Source organism: Rhipicephalus sanguineus, chromosome 5 (genome assembly GCF_013339695.2).
Source record: "Rhipicephalus sanguineus isolate Rsan-2018 chromosome 5, BIME_Rsan_1.4, whole genome shotgun sequence".
Taxonomy (NCBI): domain Eukaryota; kingdom Metazoa; phylum Arthropoda; class Arachnida; order Ixodida; family Ixodidae; genus Rhipicephalus; species Rhipicephalus sanguineus.
In genome coordinates this window covers 138,101,903-138,107,568 of record NC_051180.1, presented here as the reverse complement: position 1 = coordinate 138,107,568, position 5,666 = coordinate 138,101,903, and positions in this window count along the sequence as shown.

The following is a 5,666-nucleotide window of genomic DNA, read 5'->3' as shown; positions in this document are numbered from 1 at the left end:
TCTGAAGCGTTGTCGCCGGTATGGCTTGTCCTCGTAGACGCAGCTGCCGGTCGTGCGCTTGTTGACGGGGCCGTTGAAGCGCTACTTGGCTACATCGGAACCACTTCTGACACCATGTCAAGCTCGTCAGAGTGATCGACAGACGCTCTTTACATCGTGACCAAGAAAAAAAGTCCTCTTTAATGTTTCGTCGTGAAATATATACAGTCAGAATGATCACATGACTCTCGTGATAACCGGATGATGGAAACAAAGATAGCGCGTGTCTCGGCGCTTGTCTCTGGAACAGGCGGCCACGGAATGCAGCAGGATGACGTCACAAACACCGCGGCAACGAAGACAACAGGAACGATGACTGCAGCAGTGCCCCCTACAGCGATCGTGATACAGCCAACCAGGGAGCCGCCGACCTTCCGTGGTTCGCCATGTGAAGACCCCGAGACTTGGCTCGAGACCTTCGAAAGGGTTTCAACATTTAATAACTGGAACTCCAAGGACAAGCTGCGCCACGTATACTTTTACCTGGAAGAAGCAGCAAGGACATGGATCGAGAGCTGGGAATCGACACTTCGAACCTGGGACCTCTTTCGCAGCACTTTCTTGGAGACGTTCGCGAGCGTCGTCCGAAAGGAAAGTGCCGCGACCTTGCTGGAGACACGGGGACAACTACCGAACGAGAACGCGAACATTTTCGCAGAAGAAATGACTCGACTGTTCCGCCATGCTGACCCCGACATGCCCAAGGAGAAGAACGTCCGTTTCCTCAGGCGAGGAGTCAAACAAGAACTCTTCGCTGGGCTGATGCGGAAAGCACCATCGTGCTTTTTGGGGAACGACGGGCTTGTGCGAGCGCCTCTAACTTGTGGTGCAATCCCGCACGCTGCAGCGAATTCACTGCATCTCTTCTCTCTCTCTTTTTCCTCTTCCCTCCTCCCTATTTCTCGTCTTTCTATACCCCTTCACAGATCCCCCAGTGTAGGGTAGCCAACCGGAAGTGTTTGTGGTTAACCTCCCTGCCTTCCCCTTTTCTGTTTTCCTTCCTTTCCTGAACAAAACCTATTTGGCCTCCCGTTTATAGACATTTTAAATGCGGAGCATTTCTTAGTCGCACCTGCGGCGTCGGCCGCCGTCCACACCCCCACTGCGCATGCTCGGCTCGTCTCGTGCCGGCAGCAAGCCTCTCCTCTCCCTCCCTCGCATGCTCGGCTCGTCTCGTGCCGGCAGCAGGCCTCTCCTCTCCCTACCTCCCTCCTCTCGATCGAACGCGGGCGGTGTGTATATAAGCGGCGGAGCGCGCGTTCGGAATTCAGTCAAGGGCGTCTTTACTTGGTTTTGGCTTGACTTGACGCTTTGCTTGACTCGAGTAGATGCGATGGAAGCAACAGTAACTTCAATCAGCGTCCCACCACTCGTTGAAGGCAACGTTACCCCACCCTCACCGTCGTCGGCGTCAACAACAGCAAGCAACGCAGAAGACAAGGCTGCGAAGAGACGAGCATACGACTCTGAACGCAAGCGTTTGAAGCGAGCTGCGGACCCGGAACTTCGTACATGCTGGAACCGTTCAAGTCGTACTTTGTGTGCGCATCGTGTAACAATTAAGCATTCCCAAACCATACCCAATTACGCAACATTCACGCGATACCCCCACCACTCTGCGACGCATTTACTCGAGTTCCACCCGTGGGAAGATGCGGGCGACTTTTTTCCACGCTCCTACTCATTTTTTTTGTCCGCGCCTGTGTTATTTGTGTACTTTCCTTTTTCCTCCTATTTTCCTTTTCTCTATTCCCCCTTGTCGAAGGAGTAGGCAGGCGTTGTGCACCTCTATGTTGTAGTTTTCAGCCTGCTCCCTCCCTATCTCCTCTGTTTACTTTGTGTGTTTGTGTGTCCAAGCCAAACAATAATATTATACGGCAAACAGTTTCGCTCTTCTTCTATTTTCTTGACAGTTTGCGTTCCGTGGTTCCTTCATTCTTGCAGGTTACATTTGTTTACTCCTTACTAGACCTGGTTGTTTTTGCAAACTTCTCCGCACGCCCACGTTTGTGAGGATTCATGCAGGAAATTTACTTCGCAGTTCAGTTTCTTGTAGCTTCATTTTCCATACTATGCTTGTACACAATATCACGCAAGACACTATATAAATATTTACTGTCTGTGCTCTTTCCGCCTCTGTTGTACCGCTCATTATACTATGATTTTCCAGGCCATGATGCGCTGAAGCAAGTGCGCAAATTGTATAACTCTACCTCTTCAAAAACATTCTTCAATAAACTCCATATTGAAGCATTGCCGGTAAAACCACGGTTACAAGAAAAAGGGTATTTTCGTTTCTTCGGTTAAATGCCGTCATTGCGATGTCCCGGGGGCAATAAAAGGCGTCATTGTGTTCTCAGATATCCTTCAGCAAGATCTAAAGTTCTAATGATTAATTTTGTCCTCAAGTCTCACACTGTAGCTTATCTTGTGCCAACACATTGAAACGTCATTTCATGTATTTCTCCTCACTGATATGCACAATTAGTGGAAGACGCGCATGCAGGGCCGTAACGCAGAACTAACGTTTTCTTTTTCAAGCCCACATTTCATTCGAATGACTATTGGCATAAAGGATATTTATGACGACCTCGACTTTAGACCGTACTGGTACCTCATATTGGTGAGAACCTCGGCCATACCACATCTCCAGTGAAGCACACTGGAGATGTGGTATGGCCACAGCACCATACACAGCGACTTAAATGGTCGCAGCAGACACAGACCGAGTCAACGACAGCGCTGGTTCCCCACGACTCTCCCTGGAATAGTAGCCGTCCAGTGTTTCCTTAGTAATGCTTGTGCGTCTACTGTCTCTATATGAATGTAAATCCGCGCCGTCCAATGTTTGCTGCTTTTCAGTGTGCATATTCTAATAAGCAATATAATAAATGCCACGATAGAGCCTGTGTAGCCTATTGGTTAAGATATTTGCCTCCGGAGCGTGAGTGCCGAGGTTCAAACCCAATCCCACCAAGAAAATTTATTCTGTTTTATGTCTCTATGGTCATGATCATCTTACGTGAAGAAGGGACGACAGACGGACGGATAGTTATTAAGCGAAGCTTCTTTGAGTTACGGATTTCGTTGGCGGCGGCGCAGCTTGCAAAAATGCTGGCGCCGGCGAGATTACAGAAATATAAGTTTACAAAAATGTGGCCCTAGATGGTGTGCGGGCCACAAGCATGTTTGTATGCGCCGTTTTCCAATAATTGATGTTCTCTCGATCATGGGATTGTCGGCGACCTGCCATTTCTGATACGGCAATCTGATCATTTATCGAGGTCACTTGTCATCAACGTTGCCACATGTTGTTGTTGCGTTTCATTGTTGCATTTCAGCGTTTGACGCATGACCGTCCATTGTTGCGTGAGGTAACAAAATTACACCATTTCCCGCTAAAGGCGACCATGAGGCGATGCGAAGCCGGAGCGCTTGCACGATCGCGTTCCGTTCGCGTTCGTTGGGCATGCTACCGACCTCGGGCATTCTACCGACCTCGCTCAATGTGCTCAGTGCAGTCTCATGTGCAACGTCGACAGCCAGGGCATTTTTTGTGTGTTGATTCTCACGTCCCTTACTTCATTAGGCACCGCCGCTTCGAGAAGCACCGAGACCGACTGTCTGTTGAGTTGTCTCAGGTTGTCGGTAGCGAGTTCTGGTACGAAAATAATCGTACTGACTGAACTTGATGGTATAAAAGTTCGCTCGTACATCCCACTGGCCAGTGATACCACTACTGGTGTCATCTACGATGTGGACGCCTCTGTTTCCAGCACAGACTTGCCCAGTCTGGTGACGCCAACAGTAGATGGCATCCCTATAATACACATGTCGCGCATCGGCACATCTTGCTGTGTAAATCTAAAATTCAAGGGTAAATCTCTGCCCTCGCATGTCAAGCTGGGCCACTTTCGGCATCCTGTACGGCCGTTCATTCGAAGGCCACTCTAATGCCGCAAATGTAGGAGGTTTGTACACGTGAGCGCCGTGTGTCAGAGCACGATCATGTGCTCGCGCTGCGCCGAACCACACGCTGCAGACTCCTGTGATGCCACGGTCCTCAAGTGCCGCAATTGCCTCGGGTCCCATGACGCTTCGTCAAATGAGTGCCCCAAGAAACAGAAGGGAAACGAAATCCTAAAGCAGATGGTGTGAGACCGCTCGTCTCGTCGGGAAGCCGTTGCTGTCGTCACAAAGCGACGCTCCCGACGCCGTAGTGGTTCAAGGAACTCTGTGAAGCGGAGTTCACAGATGATAACTCATCCTCTGCTTCCTAGACGCCCGAGTCGATTTCTGAGGACAAGACCGCACCAGAGCACATGGACACCGAAGCATGGCCGGCATTGCCAAAGCTGCAGCCAAAGCCGCAGCCAGAACCACAGCCACAGCCAAAGCCACAGCACCATACACAGCGACTTAAATGGTCGCAGCAGACACAGACCGAGTCAACGACAGCGCTGGTTCCCCACGACTTGCCCGAGAAAGACAATGACATTGCTGCGATGCTTCGCTCTCTTCTTAACACCATATTCATGCTTTTGAATAAGCTAAACACTCAGTGTTTTCAGCGCTGCAGTAATCACAACGGCTCGCCCACGGCCCTCTCAAAGGCCGCGATTCCCCAATGGAATGTCAGGGCGCTGATGTCATGTAGGTCAGAGAAGCTCCAACCTCAGTGACTGATTGTACCCTTTTGCACGTGCAGTGCTCTCCTTCCCTCTCTCTCTTCCTCTTTCTATTCTCCGTTCCCTTATCCCCAGTGCAGGGGAGCAAACCGGACGTTCGTCTGGTTAACCTCCCTGCCTTTTCTCTTCTCTTTCTCTCTCTCTCTCTACCGGCCTCGCGTCGTGGAACGCGAAGAGGAACGCTACGCGAGTCGTGTCTTCTCTCTAGCCTGGCCGTTAATTCTCACAGGGCGAGCGGCGAACGCGGTCGACAGGTGCGCGTGAGGGGCCGGCAGCGTAGGAGAGTAGAAAGAGGGGGAGGGTGCGAGCATGCGCTGTCGCTCATCGCGGCGTTGCGCAGGAGAGCATTTCGGCATGTCTAGCCCGAGTTTCACAGGGGGAGAGGAGGAGTGGAGAGGTGTGTGGAGAGGGTTTGCGCATGCGCAGTAAGGGTGGCCACGCCGCACACCACCACCACCACCACCGGTTTGAACTCCGCTATAAGATGCTTCGCATCTAAAAATTACACATCCTCTCCCCCTACGGGCAACCACGGTGGGATGCGAAAGCGTCGCGGGGGGTGCGCATCGAGTTTCCGTTTCTCTTATGTGACTTATGAGAGGGTGGTTGTAGAGGCGTTTGAATTACCGCTTGCCGACGCTGACTTTTGCGTGCGGCTTCCCGAGCATTCCTCTGCTCCGCGGCGGTGGCGCTGCCGCTGCAACTAGCGCCGACGTTGTTCATTGCGTTTCGCACACCGTTGCACAGAGAGAGGATGACGTAAGCACAGCGAACGCGCGCTTTCGCAGCCTCGTAGCTTCCAGATTCGCTTGCCGGCGTTGCTGTTTACCTTCAGCTTCGCGAGCGTCCATAGCGCCGTTGCGAAGGATAGTGCAACGGGAGTGAGCCCGCGCCGCAATATATACGAGCGTACATCTGTGGCGGAGAGTGAGAAACGGG